The 21,675-nt window shown below is 36.9% G+C and overlaps 1 protein-coding gene across 1 annotated transcript in view; it reads right to left on the bottom strand.

The window, feature by feature from the left end:
* IL1RAPL1 (interleukin 1 receptor accessory protein like 1) overlaps positions 1–21,675 on the bottom strand; it is a 578,609-nt gene that overhangs the window by 27,262 nt on the left and 529,672 nt on the right. The window lies entirely within an intron of this gene.

The raw sequence follows: 21,675 nt of genomic DNA, 5'->3' as shown, positions 1-21,675 counted from the left end.
CCTGCTAAGGAGACAGGAGCATTCCAGTACTTGAAACTAGGATGGAGAGAAGGGTCTCTTTCATAATCAAAAAGTATGAAATAGAATTTCTGAATAATGAGAAGTTTTAATAATCTCACATATTCTAAAGCAAAGTTGACAAATATGAGTACCTTCAGTGAGAGGGCAAAACCTCTCTTTTTAAAGACAAGCATAGCTCCTGTTTTCACACCCCAGGGAGCAATGGTCAGGACACCTCCCAGGAAACTCAATTTCTCAATCTCTTCATGGCTCAAGAAGTGCAATTTGGAATCACTGGGGGAAAGATTTTTTCAATCTTGAAGCCATTTGAAGGGAATGAGATGGGCGTGGGGACATCACTTAATGTGGGCCAAGTGCATGAAAACCTGTAGTAGAACATGATCAATTTCTTGGTTCCTTGCCATGCAAACCTGGTTTCTTATTGCAGTTGCATTGCAGATATATACCAAGTGGAGGGTGGGGGGTGGGTGGGGTTGTTTGGTTTTGGTTTTGGGGTTTGTTTTTGTTTTGGTTTTGCATCATAATTATGATGCTTGAACTTGTGAAAATGAAAATATAAAACCTTAAAGGATTATGAATGTCTTGGCCACAGTGGAATCTGTGCAGTCTTGAAAGGGAAGAAGGTACCTGCACATGTAAAGCCAAAGCAGGCTTCTGTGATAATTGGACATCCCCTATGGCATTATCCACCAGACTTAGAGGGCTACCTAATGCATCACTGCCACTTCTTGGGCTTTTTCCAGGGCTTTCCTACCAAGACAAGGCTTGCTTGAAACTTTATAGCTTTTAAGAGCTGGCAAGATCACAGCTAGAGAGACTGTAACTTCTGGCCAATTTATCCATGATTCACAGAGTTTAGACACCACAGGTGCTGAACCATCAACGCTCTCCAGGCTCCTGCAGCTAACAGGTTCCCCTGAGAGATGATTTTTGCTCTGGCTGGGCTTCTGAGCCTTTTATAGTTGAATGTTATGAGCATAAATTTGTTTTTTATAAATAGACATATTCTGATAAGGGCAAAACTTATCAAAACCAGAGAGTTTTAAGATTAAGGTTGTTTTCTTTATTAAATTCAGAAAGAAGTTTTTCCCCTAAATAAAACATGCAAAAATATCTTTAAGTATAAAATCTGAAGTCTCCATTTAACATGAAATAATTGCAAGTGAGAAATAAATTAGGAAGGATGTAATGCCACTCAGTAGTACTGTGTTGATTGCAGTACTCAGGGAAGGCCATTAGCATGCTGGGGCTTCAGCTATAAATTACCTGTACTGTCCATCTTGACCAATCTTCACAATAAGCCAGTGGGATGTACATTAGCTGGCCATCAATGAAGATTCAGTGACCAGCTAATGACCAACCGTGACCATTAATAAGGGGCTCTGTTACTGCAAGGCTCACAGCTCTGTGCAGAGGGCACAGAGCTCCCTTGATGAAGCAAAGAGGCTTCCAGCTGCAGGCATATGTAAATAAAACCTGCCTGCAGGGCTATGGTAGGAATGGGCAGAGTGTTTTGGGAGCACATCTTGATCTCTACTCCAGAGCTGCCATCATGAGAGTGAGAGAGTGAGTGCTGTAGGAGGGGCTGCCTTTGTCCCTGGAAGTTCAGCTTTGAAGTGAGCAGAATGACAATCTCTAATGTGGCACCAGGCAGCTGCTCTGCATGGACAATCTGCTTTTAAAAGTCTGCAGATTTGCAGAAAACGTGAAATATAATAAATACAAGAGCTGCTTTGCTTCATCTTTAAGCTAAGGTATAAACAACCTGTCAATTAATAGAAATCCCTCAGAGTTAACCTTAGGCAAATGTTTCTAAATGTTTCTCTCTATGTGTTTTCTGTACTGAGAAAAACTGGAGGAGAGATCTGAAAATCATACAAGTTTCATGAAAGGATATATAATGCTTTCTATGCCATCAGCCTAAATTTTTCTGTAAATGCTGGATTACTACAGTTTTACAGTCTGTTTTTGAAGAATTTTAATTTAATGTTTTAAATTTACTAAATATTTTCAATTAAATTACTAGGGAAATTAATCTCTTTCTGTCCTCTTTGCTGTAGGATGTAAATTCAAATTACATCCTGGGTAAACTGCTTTGTTTTGTTTTGGGTTTGTTTGTTGTGTTTTTTTTTTTTTTTTTTTTTTTTTTTTTTTTTTTTTTTTTTGCTTTGTATTTTTTAATAGACCCTGGAAAAATCCAAAGGCATCAGAATGGAATTATTAAGTGAAACTTACAGTGTTGCTATTTTTATTGCCATCCCCTCGAAACAACAAACAGAAAAATCAAAACAACTTAAAGACAGCGCAAAGAGAAAAACAACACTTTTGACTTCTCAGTATAATTATAACTTTTTAAACTGTGAAATAATGCAACAAAGACATCCAAGAGAACACATAAGAAGCAAATTCATCTGCATTTTTCTTCACGACATTTTTTTCTGATGAATATGCTTTTACAGTATTAAGTTTGTTTTTGTAAAAACTGGAATGTGTAGCACTACGTGCTCCTGCTGCTCCCTGTGATGAAGTCACACTCAGCTCAAGCCAACTGGGTTCAAATTTAATTAGTAAAAGGCTCTTTGCCATCCAAACTCAGACCCGTTTTTGTTGCACAGTACGCTTCCAAGTACTGTGAATGCAGAATACTCTTCCAAGAGCAGAATGCAATAAGACACCACAACAAAGTGTTCTTCCTTGAAACCAGCAAATATCTCGAGGAGAACAATACAGATTTTGTGTTCATTTTCACTAATTGTCAACATTTGGGGCGCTTTGCAAACTACTGCTAGGGGAGCCTATGCCCAGAAGAGGGCACTGTCTAACTTCCAAACATTATTTAAAAAAAAAAAAAAGGAAATTCCTAGTGAATAACTTCTCATTAAAAACATCAGTCTGCTAAGAACGTGCTGGCTGTAATTAGAAAATAGTGAATGCTTTGTGATTGCTGAAATGCCATCTTGTGTGGTCAGTTGAGATTCCACTCACAGTGTACTCGTACAAGTTACCGTAGAGCACAAGAGCACCTTCCTCACCTTTGATTTGACAGACCCTTCAGCAAAGGGCAACCTTTTTTTGTTGGCAGCAACTGTAATAATAAAAAATGCTCTGCAACCTCTTTTTAGAAGATCTCTCAAGGACATATTATGGAAGTGTTTGAGACCATGTTCAACATCTAGTAATATTGAGAGCCAAAAGACTGAAAATATTTAGTGCACTGAAATGTGTGACTTTCTTTCACTGTACAATGTAAGCAATTTATACAACTTATGTACAGAAAATATCTAGGCAATACCTTCATGCTTACAAGTATGCCATTTATTTGTATTGTTAGCATCTCAAAATGAAATTATAAAAGGTCAAGACAGATGCAATCAAAATCTCACACATAAGAATTGAATACTATTCTTTCCATTCACATTTGAGAAAAAAATATTGCCAAAATATCAGTCTTCCAAGTAGAGGGCTGTGAAAGCTGGTAACTTCCTAGGTGTGACAGATCAGCACTGACAGAAACAAGTCAATGACCCACTTGTTTTGCCAATGTCATCTGACAAGGCCAGCGGGTAGGTAAGTAGAAGCTGCTCTCATTTTTAGAGAAGTCTTGTATCCTAAAACAATTCAACACTATTTGAAAGCCTTCATGAAAATGGGATTAAGAAAAAAAAAAACCCAAAGAAAAATATAAGGTACCATATAGTTTTCAGCTGTGTGACTTGATAATATGATCATCTACCCTTGATCTGTAAGGATCCTCTTAGAAGAGGGTGAACAGCAGAGATTCCTCTGGATTCCTTCCTTGCATGCCCAAAGCACCACCTTCTGCTCTCTGCCCTCCAGTTTCCATACACATTCTTGCATCTTGATACCTTGTACTCCCTTAACATAATGGAAATGTCCTGCTGCATGTTTCACATAGTGAGTGAGGAAAAAATAAACAAACAACCAAACAACCAAAACAAACAAAGCAAAACCAAATATTATTTTCTGAAACACAGCTGTAACCTGGGAATTACAAAATTCTAATCTCATCACTGAGTAGTAGTTTTTTCATGTTTTTGGCAAGTCATCAGGTCTTGCCTCCATACAGTTGTGAAGATACAATGTGCAAATGCCATCTATTTTGAATTCAGTATATGTAAGTTTGAGAAGGCTGGACATAATCATTCACTAAGTGTTATCATGCAAGCATCATATGAAGTGCTGAATGTGATTACACAGCTATATTTCTTCATTAATAGGCCTGTCCACATTTTGCTGTGCTGCAGAGTTGAATTTTGATTGCATTGGAATCTAAATCACATTTTGAATATGTCCTTCAGGCCACAATGGTGTAAGCATAGACTACACACTACGTTCCTCCACAATAAAAAAACATCAGCAGAAGGTTCTCAGCAAGACTGGAGATTGTAGTATTTGACAGAATTTGTAAATATCACTGTTTAGGAGAGAGGTTAAACAAATACCTTCTTTCAATTTCTGTTTGGGTTTTTTGGTTTTTTTTTTTTTAATTGGAAAGAAAAAACCAAAACCCTAATTTCTGTTCATTAGATTTTTCTTTGTTGTTTTTTTTTTGTCTTAAGCAGATAGTCCTGGTTCACCATAGAGCTGAAGTCATTCACCTGTTCACAGTTATCCATTACCACATGAAAAGCCCTTTGCCTTCCAGGGTTTCCATCTGCTGAATTACAACTCAGCAGCAGGACCCTTGAAGGAGATGTCTGCAGGTTCCTGCTGATCAGCCCTGAGATACTGGAGTCTGCAACACTTTGTAAGGTGCTGAAACTCAAACATATATGGTGAGATCTAAGATTAACCTATGAGTATAAAAATTTTGTAGTGGGTTTCTTCATAGCTTGTGAAGGAAAAGAAACCCAAATCCTTTCTGCTTTGAATGGGCGCTTTAGCAGCGGGACTGTCAGAGAGAGTCAATGAAGACAGCAACCACCAGAGCAGACTGCAGAAAATGAAGTGATGTATGTGACTTGGGGCTCAACATGTCCAGAACATCTCAGGTGTGTAGATTGTCACACTTGCCCTCATTTCACAAGAGGTAACAAAACCCCTGAACCAATAATCTTGATTTTCCTAACAGCGGGCCTCTCCTCATGATAGATGGTAATGTCAGGCTGATAAATTAGCTGTGCAGCAAGTATTTTTCACTCCTTCCTCTTCAGAAGTAGAGACTGGAGTGGAAGACAACTACCACAAGCATAAAGTAAGTATTGCTAAAGAAAAGGAATGCCACTGCAATTATTTTACAAGCTTGACTTTTACTCTAGAAGTTTTTGGTTTTTTTTTTTCAGAAAATGCATTTATAAACACGTTTTTACTGTGTCCTCTCTGTGAGATCTAAAGATAATTTGTTTTTTAAAAGCTTAGCTGTTTTTAGACATAAGTCACAAGAAAATATCCTAGGTAACAAAATATCTCTAATTGAAAAAAAAGAAAAAAGGAAGAGGTAGCTCTAAATGTCAAACTTCACATGTTTGTTACCACTTACAGACTTGTGTCTTGGGAGCTTTAAATCTGTTCATACCATGCACAGCTTAATATTGTTCAGTGTTTTGTTTCTGGATTCTCTTTAAACCACACTGCCTTTCATTAGGATGTTGTGGTATTTTCATTTTAATGATGGTACATGGTAAAAAACCTGACCTTTGCGCTGAGCGTCCAAAGTTCCCATTGCACAGAGGAGTCCAAAAGGGCTCCCATCAGGGACTGTCACGTCTCTTCCTGTGCCTGAAGAGAGTCCCCAGGTCCCACACCTGGGGTTGCCACTGCCCCTCAGCGGTCACTGACCTCCAGAAAGGCCTTTTATCTTCAGCTTTGTGAAGTCCTGCTCTGAGTCATATTTTGGAGAACTCCTACAAAAGATACTCAAGAGGTTTCTTGCTTAAGGCCTTCATATTTTGGAGATTAAAAAAAAATACCTTGACATTTTTGTTTGTTTTTATTTATGTCCCTCTGGTAAAGAATATTTGTGGTAAGAAATGCAACAGGATCTATAAGCTCCTGCAGTTCTGGGCCTCAAGAAACTACAAAGCTACAATAAGTTCTCTACTAGTTAGGAAGGACAGTTTCAAGCCATTACAGCTCTCAGTACATATTTCTCCATCCAAACAGAATCCAGAGGTAAAGCAGCAGCAGGCTCAAAGAGGGACTTCAGTGGTGTTCAGAGCACAGCTGCTGCCAGACTTGTTTTGCTGAGGAACTGCTGGAATAACACACAACAGCACAGCTCCCTTTCTGCTTTATTTTGCTTGTGAAAACTGTAGATACAATTGCCTTTTTTTTTTTTTTTTTTTTTTTAACCTGAGCAGTGTTGTTCCAGCAGATAAGAGCGTTCAAATGTCTTGCTGTGGAGGTTTTTTTTATAAATCCTGTTTTCCTCTTCTTTCTGAACAAACTTTAGCGGGTTTGCTTAGGCCTCTGGTGGGTGCTAGTCCATGTCAAAAAACTCTGCTCATAAATCATCACAAGCAGTACCTTCTCCCAGCCTCCCTCTCAGGTGCACTGCACAATATGTTCTGTACAAAGAATAGCAGATGATGTTTTGGATTCTAGATAGTGATAAATGACATACTTATTTTCCCAAAATTTGCAGGCAACTTAATGTCAGATCACTCTTAAATGTAAATGTCAACAATCTTAAGGAACAGCCTTATCAATTCAGGCTAAATACAAATTCAACTTCTTGTGGGTCTTTCAACTCTTAGGAGTTCTGCATCCTGTTGATGTCTTTGGACACAGAATTTAACGAACAGCATTAGAAAATATGTTTTACTGGAATGTCGTATAATAGCTGCTCTTTAACTGCTTTGGAGAGAGGGACTGCAGTGTTTGTATAATCATTAGGTAATTTGAGTGCATACATCGAATTCTCAACTTTGGAGTCATGCATATATACTAAATAATAAACTGTGGGTTTATTTTCCATTGGTCAGCCTGACTATTCTTTTCCTCTCTTTGCTCTTTCTTCATAAGCAAGTCTACCATTGAGTAGGACTGAGTAGGCTGCACAGAATTATTTGGGTAAGGAGGTATTCTGAAAAAGTGCTGTAGATATGGGCTATTGAAGATATAAAAAAACCCAACAAAATTAGAGCCTTTGAAAGTAATGGGTACAGTGTCACCTACACCCGGGTTATTATTAAGGAAACTGGGACTCCAGCTTACAAATAAGTAATTAAACACTCTGTCTTCCTCTGGTGATCATTCTCTTCAGCACACACTGTGAACATCACCAGTTCTAAGATTTTAATGAATTAATCTGTTCTGTCAGATCAGATCATATGACAGAAATTGTCATTTGGAAAAGACCTTGACTAGTTTGGCAAACATTTGAATGGGGAAAACTACTGCTCCCATGAAGCAATGTGGCACAGCAGGATAAATATAATTGAAACAAACCACATTTATTATGTAAATCAAAATGCTTCAATTTGGTTCTAAAATATGTGATGCCACCAGTCTCTTCAAATTTTCACCAGGAAAGCCATTAAGAACCGCTGAAAATAGGAGCCCTGATGAAATGAACCTACTGATTACTAATAAAACAGATAAATAAAATCACCACCAACTTTCAGTTTACTGCAGTGAAGCCTCTGATGGTAGAAAGGGATTTTATGTTTATTCATACTGGGTTTTTCTACTTGAAGAAAAGAATGAAAAAGAGTGAAATATGCATATATATATATAGTTTAAATGTGCTTCTGCTTTAAATCAAGAAGGTGTAATGCAATGGACAGAGAAAATACTAATTCTTAGCATAACCTTAGAAACAATTTGCCATTTAATTGAATATCATATGGACTAATGTCTGTTCATATAATTTTAAAATCCTAGCACATCAAGTGTTTCTATTGCATAAAAATGGAAATGCATGCTGTTCCGAAGAGCACTAAGGCTTTTCTTAGTTCCTAAGGAAACTTAAGTTTCTTTAGTTCCTTCCTTTGTTCCTAAGGCTTTCTTCTTTTACACACTAGTCATTGCATTATGTAGTCTTTCTATTTCTCTTACATGTGTTAAGAAATTAACCTTTAGTTAATAAGTTCTTTTCTAAGAAAACACTGAAACAAAATCCATTAGAACAAAACCCTGTGGTTCACAAAGATGCAGATGGAGAAACTCATTTCCTTCTCAGTGACAAATGTGATATACTCTTAGACCACACATGTGCTCGAATAATCCACTGCTATTGATTGGCTTCCTTTCCACATGAAAGACACCCAGGCAATTTTTGATTATACCTCAATAAATTGCAGATAGATAGACAATGCTTGGTGAAGGCAGGTGCACAAATACCACAAATGGAATAAAAAAATCCAGCTAGCGCTGCATATGTGCTACCTGACTTTAAAGGAAAGAAGTTTATAAATGGGAGCAAGCGTGAATTCTTGATGCTGTACCCTGCTTTCTGACCTGTGGAGCAGAGGATCTGAGTTACAAGAAGAATTCCCATACTGACAAATATGTGTCTGGCCAAAGGAAGGATTTGTGGCACACATTCCTGGGCCATACAGCTCTACCCTCCAGGTCCTCACTCTGTATTCTCTTCTATGGCAGAGCCTGCCACTGCTCCCAGCCCCTCATCTCACTCTGATTTTGATGTGAGGGAAGACCAGTGAACTTCACTGCCCTCTGTAAAGAGCAGCTATTCCTGTATCTCTCAGGACAGAGGGGGAGAGTTTCTTGTACTCCTAAATAACACCTGATGAAGGGCTTTCTTCATGTTGGCTGTTGCTCTTTAACAGAAAATGACCTGGCCAGACTGGAGGCACTGTAGGAGGAAGCAGAGCCTCGTGTCCCCACCTGTGTTTGAAGTAGGTGCAGCCCTGGGCATCATAAAATGTGATTCTCCCAAAACAACTTCCTTCACAAAAACAATTAGTCATTAAATTATTCTGGTTTGTTGAATATTTTTGTCAAGAGGAGATGCTCTTCAATATTGGAAAGTCTGAACAGCAGCAAGGCTGAAATGATTTATCCTCTTGCAGCAGCCTTGTGGGCCCCGTTTCTCTACCCCATTTTCATTCTCCTTTAGTTGTAATTTCCATGGTTGCACAGCACAGGGTCCTGCCAGAAAAACTTCTGAAAGGTTTAGGGCTCCAGTGTCTGAAGCTTGAGTCAGCAAGCAGGATATTAATCCTCTTTATTTATACAATTGTGAATTTCCTGAACAATCTACACAACCCACCCTCCTCATGCTGCATGCCCACCAATGCTGCAATTTCTCCTTGTTGTGTTTTCTGGTGTGTTTTTTTTTTTTTTTTTTTTTTTTTTTTTTTTTTTTTTTTTTTTTTTTTTTTTTTTTTTGGTTTTTTTTGTTTGTTTTTGTTTTGTTTTTATTTTTATATTTTTATGTGTTCTGAGAGGCTTTGGAGTTATGGCATTTCTAAAAAGTAGAGGAAAATGAGGGAAAATTCACCTTGATCCATTCAAGCTCTGGGAATACAGAACTCTGTCTACAATGCTGTTTGTGCTTTTAACAGTTTCTGGAGGTCTCAAAGCAAGGACTGAAAGCAGGGTTTGAGTGACAATAGAAATATGAGGTACGACAGCTGCTGGTTACAGGAACAGAGACAAATATTCATGATGCAATATTTATGATACAAAACGTCCAAGGAGAGAGGTGGCAGGCTGGTGTCTGTACCAGCACAGGTCTCTGCAGAAATGTGTGTGCCACCACTCACCCAGTCCCCTGTCCCCACAGCGTGGAGACTGCCAGTCACCCCAAGCTGCATGATGGCTTTTTAATGGGGACACCTCTCCACAGGGGACCAGAGTAACTCTGCAAAACCCATTTGCACTTGTGGCTCGGAGCTAGAAATTTAGTCTAAGTCTGGGGAAGAAGAAGAGGGTGTGTTAACCCTTGCACTACATAGCCCATCACCAACTATAGAGAATACCATTGCAGCTACAGGCTTTGATTTTTATCAATGCAATTATTTGCAAGTGTTGTTACAAACTACTGGATAGTAAAACATTGATGGATTTTTAGAAAGTGCTTAGTACAGTGTTTGCTTGCAGTCTTTTGACATCTAAATGACATCCATCCCTTTAAAAATGTGTCATAAATGGAGACATGAAAATTAGTATTATTTATAAAACAGTCCAAAATGGATGGCTTTAAGTATTGCAGGTCGCATATCCAGCAAGTTGCCTGTATATGTATAGTGTGCACTCTCAATGGAGTTTAAATCCATACTTTAAGCAAGTCATATGGATCATCTGAGGTGAGAATAGTGAGGCAAAAAACCCCACATTAAAACACTGTAATGGCAATTTAGGATCATTGATCTACAAACACAAGAAGTGGGAAAGAAAACAGTTATCCATACTGAATTTGAGCAAAGATCTACTACCCCAGCATCCTGTACCTGTACCATTCAATAGCATGAGAGGCAAATGTCTAGGTATGAGTGTCACAGTCCCTGAAAGCAATCCAAGTTTTATGATGAAAATTTTGACAGAATTTAACTACAGCAATGCAAATAATAGAAAGCAAGGTCATATATCTGTCCTTTGTAAGCAGTTAGTCTGTTTGTTCTAACAGGATGTGCATATAAAATAGCACCAGAAATAAGCTTCATTAGCACTGGAATACAAAAAGAAAAAGAAAAAAATAGGCTTTCTGATGGAAGTTCAGCAATGTGCTTTTTAAAGAAAGCATGCATTTATATGAGAATTTAAAAAATGTAAATTTATTGGTATAAGAAGAAGCTAAGTGATTTTATCCAATTGAGTGCTTTGCATCCAACTTGTTATCATTTATTTTCTCTGTGTCTCAGTATAATCAAAGATAGCAAAACCACAAGTTTAGAGAGAACTGTTAAGGATTTTTTTTTTAAATGCACTCAATTTTGGATAGCAAGTATGCTAAATTATACTTTACATAAATTCTTGTCCTAAAACATTTTGTAGTGTGAGATGCTAAAGTTCAACTGATAAATAATGAGTACATTTAAGAAGCATGAAAAAAACCAGAGGAGAATAATAAAAGGGAGAGTGAAAAGAGGCAAAATTGCTCCTGTTCTAGGCTGTCAGTTAAAGATGAAGTGAGGATTTTTTTTCCAAGACTGAGATGGCAGGCAGCAGTTCCTTGGTGTCAAAGGCAGGTAACAGGATGACAAAGGATGTTTGGTCCTGTATCATTTCTATTTCATTTCAGCCAGTCTCTAAAACAAACACCTGTCCTGATGAGTGTGAGGAAAAAGCTAATTCAATAGGAACAGCAATAACTTTTCAATGTCCTGCTCATTTTTTCCCCTTTATACTGCAATAAAGAATTCTTCTAAAAGCTATTTCCATCTTGAATGTTTAGGTCAGTATTGTGTGGAAGGAGTAGCTGAGATGCAGGAAAAGGATTGCTTAGGAGGTTAGGACCTGACCTTTTCAGGGGTATGTACAAGGAAATCTGGATGGTGGGAATAAGGTACTCAGAGGTGGGCTACTGGCACCTAGCCAGTGACAATGAAATAGCCCAAAACCAGGTTCCAAAAAAGCTGGAAAGAGGAGGATATTTCTGTTTCTCCTCAAAACAAAAGCCCTCAACACTCCTGTTGTCCTGTTCCCACAGCCAGCCTGTCTCATCCCATCCCTCCTCCCCATCCTAAAGGTGTCCTGTAATCTCCAGCACCTCCCTGCCCAGAGATAACTTCAGGCCTTGATCTCCAGCACCCAGGACCGGCAAGAGGCAGCCTGAACCCTGTAACATGCAAATTCACCTTACACCTCTGTCTTCACACATAAAGTGAGGAAGTCGGAACCTGCCAGATCTCTAACATAAGAGATCCTTAAATATTATGAAATTACTTTGAGGTGTGATCATAAAAGATAACAAAGCCAGCAAAATAAGACACTGCAGTGTAGGAGAACTGTCTGAGAGCAGCCACTTTGCTTCATCCTTGAGAAAGATTCTTCTGCTGGAACTTTAGGAATGGCATTACTAATAAGAACTAGCTAAGAGCAGCATTTTGCCATTCTGAATAAAATGAATCATTCCTGGTATGATTAGCACATGTTACATATTAGAATGAATATGAAATTTAAGTTTGAAAAGAGCATTTGTCGAAAAGGCAGAAGAAAAAGGTTGACATGACATTTTCTTCATAAATGAAGATTTACAAGGAAAAAAACCCCTCTATGTTCATTGTAGAGGTATTTCTGTTAAAAAGTTATTAGTTACTCAAATGTCACTTTTAAGAATAAAAACTTATCTTGGTGCCATAGGAGATATTGTAGATGAGTTCTTGTTTATGTAAAGAACTGAAAACTCATAGATTTTCACTAAGAAAGACAAAAAATGCAGAACTACTAGCTCACCATTTCCCTAAGTGAAAACATGAAAAGCTCCAATAGAATATTTAAAATTACAAAGGCAAATTAGACAGGAATAAAATAATCTTTGATAGGATTTTTTTTACAGTTTTATTTATCAAGTGCTCACAAATGAATAATTCATAGAGTGGACACACTGGGTTCAACAGAATTAATTTTCTGTGGCTTAGACAGTGTTATGAAAAGCTGAGATTTCCAGGAGACAGGATTTCTGATAAAAAAAATTTGCCATTTTATTTTATTGATTTTTTTTTCCTGTCTGCTAGTTTATTTAATTTGAATAGATCAGTACCTAAGAGCTGTTAGACCAGGATAGTCACAAAAGCAAGGCTGGCCTGTTAAACAAAATTCTGGGATCTCTCCCAGGACTTGCAGAATATGAATTCAAATGATGCAGGAAGAAGTCTGACAATCCAGTTGGACCTTAACTACCGATTTTCCCAGAGTTTTAAAATTCTTTTAAGGAAAGTAAATTACTTGGGGCTAGGGATCCCAAGGTTTTCCTGCTAGGAATAAGACTTTCCAAGATCATTCATATCAATGATCTTAGAAAGTCTTATTTCTCGTTCTGCCTGGAAACACAGTCCTTGAAACTCCAGCTTGAGCTTCTCAAAGCTGTGGCTTGTAGATTGCCTTCATGTTGACCACCTCAAGACCCAGGATGCACCAAGACCACTGGCACACTGGTCTTGTTGGACAGGAAGGCATCTTCCAAAGTGACAGCTGTAGCCCACAGGAAATTCAGACTTCCAGATCTATTGGTCAGGTAGGAAACATCTCTCACAACTATCAATATTGAAGACCAGGGCTTTGTAATCTTGGTGATCTTTACTGACTTGCCATGACTCTAAGGTGTTTGATTTACCAAAATGCTGTGAAGCCCGTTTGTTCTGTCTGAGATGATCTTTTCCCAAAAATTACTGACCTTGACATTTAGGTGTAGTTTCAGCTCTACTACATGTCCTGTAGGACTTTGGGATACTTGCTGTCACTTGCTGTTCCAATTTACCTGCCACCAAGGCTCAGAGAAATTTGTCCTCTAATCCTCTGTTTAGTTTAATTCAACTACAAGGGCAGCAAGTCGATGAAATTCCACAACAGAGACCCCCAGGATCAGCTGAATGAATGGTAGGCCTGAGTATGCCCCACAGTAAACCGATATTCAGAAAATAAAAGCTGAAATCCTGAAAGAAATACAGCAGTAAAATACTGTCTTGTATCATCTGCACTGCTTCTGTACCAGAGCTTATTTATTCTAGACCCCATTGGTGTTGCAAGTGTAGCATGCCTTGCTTACTGTAGGTCTATGAACACTGTTTCTTCTGTGCAAATTGGATTTAAATTGCAATGGAACCTCCTTCTGGTGGAGGCCAGTAAATGTCACTGTGATAACAAGCACTGCTAGTTACATTTGTGATTGCTCATTTTTTCTTTCACTATTTCTTCATCTGTTCCTCAAAGAGGTCATTTGTTTTTGGCAGGCTACTTGAAGAAGTGTGAAGAAAGGAGAATATTTATTAATGCATTTACATAAAGGGTGTCAAGTTAAATTCAGTACAATCTGTAGGGCAATATTACTTTCAACTTATTAGGAAAAAAATAAATAAAATCAGAATGGCTAGGCACTGGAAAGGGCTCTAAACAAATTGATAGTGAAACCTTAGCAAAGCACCCTTGTTATCACTCTTGTCTAGGCTACACTTCTGCAATGAGGAAACTGCTTAACACTCTGTAAGCTCTGAGATGACTCATATGCTTCAAATTAAGCATTTACATAACTGTTTATAGGCTGGGGGCGTTGCATCATAACCTCCATGGGGAAAGAGAATAATCTCTCCCATGCTCATTACACACCAAAAATGTAATTATTTTTCTAGAAGTCTTCCTGCTTCTGGTAGGAATATCTTTGCAGTTTAAGTTAAAACATCCCAGGTATCATCTCACTTTTTTTTTCTTTTCACTACTGACTTGCAGTAAACATAGTGCTTTTGGGATGCTTTTGTACCAGAAAGACAGAGGTAAAATGAAAAAAAGGCAAAGTAGTAAAAATCCAAATCAGAGAAAACATTTTGCAAGGTAATTCATTGTATTGGGGAAGGAAATATATGTGGAATAAAAATGGGTGCTGGTCATTGCTCTGTCTTATATTGATATTGCATGTCACTAACCTATAATTTAGATGAAAAAATATGATATAGAAATAGTATATGTTCTTACATGGATGTTCATGTGCTACTTAATGCCTCAGGTATTATACATCTTTTAAAATACAACCTGTAAGCATAATTACTCTTGTGAGTGGAATTGTAATAGTGATAAATTTGGGCCCTAACACTATAATCTGATGAGGTTTTATTGGTTAGAGACAATATTTGCTAGAAGATGATGATGTGAAGGACTGGAAACATTAATCTCAACGTTAGGACAAACACTTGTCCTGTTCACCTCTAATTAAAATCACTCTGACTTCCATGCTATAAAACTGGTGTGTCTCCCATATTTTATTAATTCATAGAATCATAGGGCATTTTGTGTTGGAAGGGACCACCCAAAACCATCAAGTCCAACCTCCCTACAGTGATGAAGGGGGGTCCTATTTTTTTTCCTGTTTTTTCCCATTTCTGCAATCCATTGGGAAAATGTGGGTCCCCAAATTACATAAAAATGTATCTTTTTATGTTTTCAAAATGATTAGTTTCACACCTTCTATGGATAGCATTTTGTATTTCTGGAGTGCCTTTATATAGACCACCTAAAGTATTCTGCAGTGTTGTTAAATAATGCAACATCTTTTCTGATACAAATGGCTGGGTCTGTATTTTCTGTTCAGTTGAACACAATTAATACACTTCTCTTGTGACTAATACTGTGAGAAACCAACTGCAGAAGAACTATCTGGTCTGCCAGCAGAACTCCCATCCTAGTCTAGGATTTCACCCACTGTCCTCACAGCACCACAGTAATGCTCCATCTGTTTGTGGCTGGCAAAATAACCCCCATCATTAGCACTGCCCAGCTCAGCAGCTGTAATAGTGTAATGAAATATAAAACCATTTAAGGCTCCTATTGCTGTGAGATAAATACAGGAGTTCAATCCACATAACTTGTTCTATGCAAAGGTGCATCACTTTGGAGTCAACAAACGATGGGTGAACAGCAGAGAAATAGAATCTGGGTGTTTATGTGGGCTAAGAACAAGGGGGTTTAGTCAATCACTCCTCCATGGGTCTCTGAATAATTTTCACTGCTCACAATAATTACTGATGTGCTTCCCGTATTTCTGGCTCATGTTACCAAGAAGAGCCCTGTCCAGTGCTGCCTGCCTTCCCCACCAAATGCCACTGTGATGACCACAGACAAAAGGAGAGCGTGGTGAACTGGGAAAAGAAATATGACAGTAGGTCCTTTGGGAGCCAAGTCTTAGCCTAATTGTGAAGAGAGAGAAACAAAATCAACTCATACCTTGCAAGAGAGGATTTTATTTCTGGTGTTAGGGGATGAATATTTCCTGCTAATTTGAAAGGAAGTCATGGAGACACAGTGGCTGCAGCAAAGACCTTCAGATCACCGAGTCCATATCCTTCATGCAGGATATAGTTTTTATACTTCTAACATATCCAGTATGTTTTACTGGAGCCTAGCCAAAAGACCAGCAAGAAAGTTGTGCAATTTGGAAAGCAGCCAATACAAATGCTTTTCCATTAAATACTATATAATTAGTTTTAATTCACTATAAAATTCTCTAGAATTTATCCCCTTTATTGGTAGATTGAAATATACTCCCTTTGGGAGAGTTTTAATAGGAATATTTGCCCTCACAAAATAAATATGTATTCCCATTCTCTTCCCAGCTGCCTGATAAAACAGTTGGGGCAATGGTTCCTTTGCCAGCTCTGCCAGTAATCTCTGTGGCTTGCTTCGATACAATCTACATCTTCTTGTGGGTGTATGGGTAATAACTCAGTTTAAATAATAATTCTGTCTTGCTCTTCTGATTTCACAGAAAACATAAGGTTTCTACACACTAAAGATATGGTGAGAAAATCCTTTGCTTTTTTATGCATAAAATGGAGGACTAACCAGAGACTATAACATCGTGGGAATTGACCCATTTAGTAATGCTTCATAACTAATTCTTATCCTCCTAAGAAAGGCATGTTAAGTCAATTAAAAGGTTCATGCATATAAATTGCTTGGAGTTATTCAAGGATGATGATAAAAATATAGTGAAATTTGTAATCCTGTTGGTAAAGAGGGGAACTTTCCAAATGGAAGAAACTGGAGTGGGTAAAAGACAGAAATACACACTGTAGACTCATTTGCAAACAGACACAGCCTAAACAGGGTTCATTTTCTCTCATTTAGAATTGTGATACTCCCAGTTACTCAGGAGATGACAAGGAACAGAATTCCCAGTAAAATACTATATAGACCATGACTGTGCTACTACCTCAGATGTGCATAAAGCTTTTATACAATGTACTTCGCCTTGACAGAGATTTTATTTTTCAGTGAATGTCAAGTTATAGAAAGGAAGAAAGATGCAAAATTATTTGTGAATTAAGATGAATTTTGGCTAAAGAAGGGTGGAAAATATTAAGAGAGGTATTTCTTACATTTTCAAAATAAGTTATTCAATATTTCTTACTCTAATGTATTATAATTTGGGAAATTACCTACCCTGACAAAGGAAGGATTTTTCAAAAGGGATTGAAAAACTTGGAAGGAAATGCCTCTTATTATTTTGTGCTGAAAGACATAGTTGGCTTCTCCAAAATAAGACACTGTATGACATCATTGTTACATCAAATATTCCTGAAAAATATTCAGCCCTAAAAAGTGCACTCATTTCTTAGCCAAGTATTGATCCTTGGCAGATTCAAATCACAAGGGTTGAACTGTGCTAATTGTTTTAAGAACAGACTTCTTTAATGTTTTATGTTCCTATGTCTAAATTGTCCTTTCCTACCCTCATGCAAATGGAATTTTTTAGCAAGGAGGAAGGGAGGGGTATTGCATCTCCAGATGAGATGAGTTCTGAGTTCTGTCAAGAGGTGAAATGTGTAAAGACTACTTAACACTTTATGTTGCTTCAAGCTCCTTGGACTCAGGTTAAGCTATCTCCTGTGAGTTCAAATTTCCTTTGAACTATGCCATCTGAGTGACAGTGACAGTTTGCATGTTTGCATGGTCACTGTCATCTTGTGTCAATGAAAAGCTGTGTGGACATTGAATTACACAGAGCCTGAAATCATGGAGGAGCCTGCATGGATTTTACTTGACTTCTCGGTATTCTAAAACCAACAGACTGAACCCAAGTACTTGGAAAGACCACATGTCAAGAAATTTTCTGTATATCCTTCCTGATTTCTTTTTTCACAAAATATCTCCCCAGATGAAACAATTTTAAAGTAAACAGGACTTTACTGTAAAAAATTTAACAGATAAACAGAAGTTTATCTGCTACCATCTATAACACAAAATACTCCATAAAATTTTTTTTATAGTGTATCAAAATGAAAATGGAATATGAATTCTTAGGCCTGGAATAAAATATGCCATACCAGAACATTTTCTGTCCAGGGTACTGATTTTCAGCATCTTAAGGTCATTTTGACATTTGTTTTAGTACTTCTATGCTATATAAAGCCAGGAGAATTGCTTGTAAGTGTCACAAGAATAGACAAAAGGTGTTAAAATCTCCTGAGCCATTGAGAAATAGTTTGTTTAGAGTTTGACTTGAATTCCAAATAAAAAAATTGTTTTCTGCCATATTCCATCCACCTCTGGCATTCAAATGTAATCGTCTCAGGGTACTAACTTTCATGAATGACTAATGCCTGTTGTACTCCCACTATATGAGCTAGGTAGAATTATAGTTTATGGAAAGGTTTGCTTAGTTGATCTTGGTCTCTTTGATGTTTTGTGTTTTGTTTTAGTCTGTTTGTTTGTTTGTTTGAGGATTTTTTTGTTGGGTTTTTGGTTGGTTGGTTGGTTTTTTGTGTGTCTTTGGTTTATTTTTCCTTTTTTGGTCTGTTTTTTGGGGTTTTTTTTGTTTGTTTGTTTTTGTGTGTTGTTTTTTTTTTTTTAATGTACAGAGCATTTTGGATTCATAATACAGAAGCTGCATTGAAGAAATGTTCCAGGCACTTGGAGGGCCATGGTGGGAATTCTGCCCTGTAATTCATCAGAAAAATCTTAATCAGAAAGCAAATTTACAAAGAAGCTGTCAGTGTAACCATACAAGTAACCAAGGACATATCAGAACTGTGACATATTCTCACATAAACAGAGGTAATTTACTGAAACAAACGTGCAGCAGATATTTCCCAATTCCATGTTGCTGTGAGGATAACCCCGGGGTCTGGTGAAACTGTCAAAGAGCCACAATTAACCACAGGCAGGACAGCACTCTTTCACATTGGCCAAGTCTAAATACTGTGGAGATGAGCTCTTGCTTTATATCTGTGATTTTGATTCAGCACTCTGGTGGAGAACATGGATTACCTATGAAACATTCCACTCCTCTCTCTGCTGCACTCACACAAAATAAATTAGGAAAGAATCATAGGTTTTAATAGAAAGGGAATAATTAAGAGCGAAATTGAACTAGTATCAAGTTGTCTACGGGGAAAAGATAATTTCCATCCACATCTCAGTGATAGTGTAATAAACATTGTAACAATACCACAGAATTACTGAAAACCCATATCACATTTTAATCCTTTCTTGTAATGGTCCTTATTATAGGCATTAAACTCATTCATCAAAAGGTTAGACATAAATTACAGAAATAGATTAAAGATGTACACAGGTGTATGTGTTTGCTTAAATTTAAGCTGCTCTTACTGCCTTATTCAGATTCTTTAGGTTGAACAAAGTTTTGGTTTGGTTTGGACTTTTTTGTTGCTGTTGGGTTTTTTTTTGTTATTGTTGAACAAGTATCTCACAGTTTTGCATTTTCCCAGTAGAGATTCTCTGTAATTAAGACTTCATCAGTCTTTTCAAATTCAATAATTTTTAACTTCTGGAAAAATAATTTTATTTGTTTCTGAATTTTTTTCCAAGAGCGGTCTCAGTCTCACTCATCACCACTACCACTACCACTGCCTAATTAAGAATAACTGAACTTTATACACAAAACCAAAAAGAGTTAATCCAATAGAATAGTATACTTGGCAAAAAAATTACAGGCTAGTTCCAGCACTGTGAGAAAAAAAACCAAAAAACAAACCTATTTTTAAATTTAACTCAAAAGTTTTTATTCATGAGCATTTTCATAACTTTTCATTATAGTTTGAATTCATATAGTGGGAGCATAATAGAGAAAAACAATTTTTAATAATCATTTACCATGTTACACATACCATATATCTGAGTATTGAAAAGTAGCACAATTTTTCCAAAAAGGATGAATGATAAATATTTGGTAGCAGTTAATTTTTATGATGATAAGATTAATTAAAAGAATTTCAGGTAATAAAAATATACATAATTAAATATGTAATCTAAAGTAGACCATAATGTTTTTTCATTAACCCTATTTAATTTGTACAACTCAAGAAAATAGTGAGAAATACAGTTTCATATTTTAAGCACAGGCTTACTTAATACAGATTATCATAATAAAAGCGGACTGTCCTTGACAATCACAAAGTCCTTCCAAACCTATAAGTTATTAATTTTCTTTTTTCTTGATTGAAGATTAATTATCAGCAAAAGAATAAATTACATAATACAGTAAGTCTTCTTTAAAAATATAAGGCTTAGATGTGCACACATGCAAAGAGAAAGACACAATCTGCTTACATGCAGTTTACTCTGAAATATTTAATTTGTACAGTTCTGGCTTTCAGAGACTTCTAATCTTCAGATTATAAGTATGTATGTATTTAATGTGCCCTTTATTAAAATGTGAAACATTTAAAATGACTGGCAAAAATGTTATAAAAAACCTTATTAATCTTCCTCTATCTTCCCATCCCACCCTGAAAGAGAAGTCTATTCAAATACTATTCACATATGACAACGTTTCTGAAAACAGGCACTGTTAGTCATTAATAAAATTCAAAGCAGAATGTGATATCTGTCCTACAAAAAGGGGATTTGAGATAGACAGATCTAAAAAAATTCTCTTCCTTGAAAGTTAATATCTTTGTTGTTGTCCTTTCAAAAAAAGAATTCTTTATAATCACAACCTGGATCTTCTTTTTGTTTTATATTATTATAGCAGGAAGTTTGAAATAGATCGACATAATATAATAAATAGCTGCCACAGTCTCTCTGGATCTAAGCACTTGTAGAAATGTTCCTGTACATGCCACAATTTCATCTGAACACCAGGTACTTTTTAAGCAGGCACACACTCATGGGTCCCTCCTCTTTGGGCACTACATCTTTTGGCTCCTTCCCTGCTGTTTCTGAGCAACTTGTAATAGAGTGTTCCATGGAAGAAAGACTTCAGGCAGAAGTCCAGAGAAAAAGGAAAGAAAAATGTGACTGCTATCTCTCAGCAGGCTCTGGAGTGTGAAATGACAGTAACTAACTACTGTGGCCATATCGCTCATGGGGAGAAACAAAAATGAAATTTCCTGATATGGAAAAGGTTTTTATTCAAAGTAAAATCTATATGGTCACAGCTTCAACAGCTTTCATTAAAACCATGCTACTGAAACCTCTAAACACAGAGTAAAAACCAATGGATTTAGAGCACACTAACTCTTTTTCATAGCTGTCTGCACAATCACTGTCAACTAAAGAGAGACTCCACAGTAATCTGAAATCAATTTACATTACAAGAGTCATTGACATCAGTGTCTCATCATTTGTCACTATATGAAACAATCTAATATTCTGCCTTAGCAGGTGCTCCACTCCAATTATTGAACATAAATTGCAAATCCTTTCCTGTTTCTGAACTTCCTTTGAAGTACGAATTCAGAAGAATGGTGATCTCTAGTATCCCAGGATCCAATTCCTTTGATTTAAAATGTTGTAAACACATTTCCCATTAAAAAAAAAGAAAAAAAAAGACCCCACAGAATTTAGATGAGGGGGAGAGTAAAAGGGGCAATTACATTAAAGAAATCAAAAGAAAATTGCTTTATGTCTTCAAAGATTTGGCTGTTTAGACATTTCTAAAAATGAGGAAATCAGAAATAGAAGAAATGGATGAAAATACTACTTGTTTTCTGCACCCACACATGGGAAAAAACACTTTGACTGATGATAATTGTGTGTGAAAGAAGGAAAGCAACTGTGAACATATCCAGATCTTGTTCTTCTAATGCCATGAATGTGTCTAAATCTTGTTAT

This window comes from Pyrgilauda ruficollis, unplaced genomic scaffold (assembly GCF_017590135.1).
Source record: "Pyrgilauda ruficollis isolate IOZ18807 unplaced genomic scaffold, ASM1759013v1 scaffold29, whole genome shotgun sequence".
Classification (NCBI taxonomy): domain Eukaryota; kingdom Metazoa; phylum Chordata; class Aves; order Passeriformes; family Passeridae; genus Pyrgilauda; species Pyrgilauda ruficollis.
Note: the sequence above shows the minus strand (reverse complement) of the source record. Positions and strands in the feature narration are given on the sequence as shown.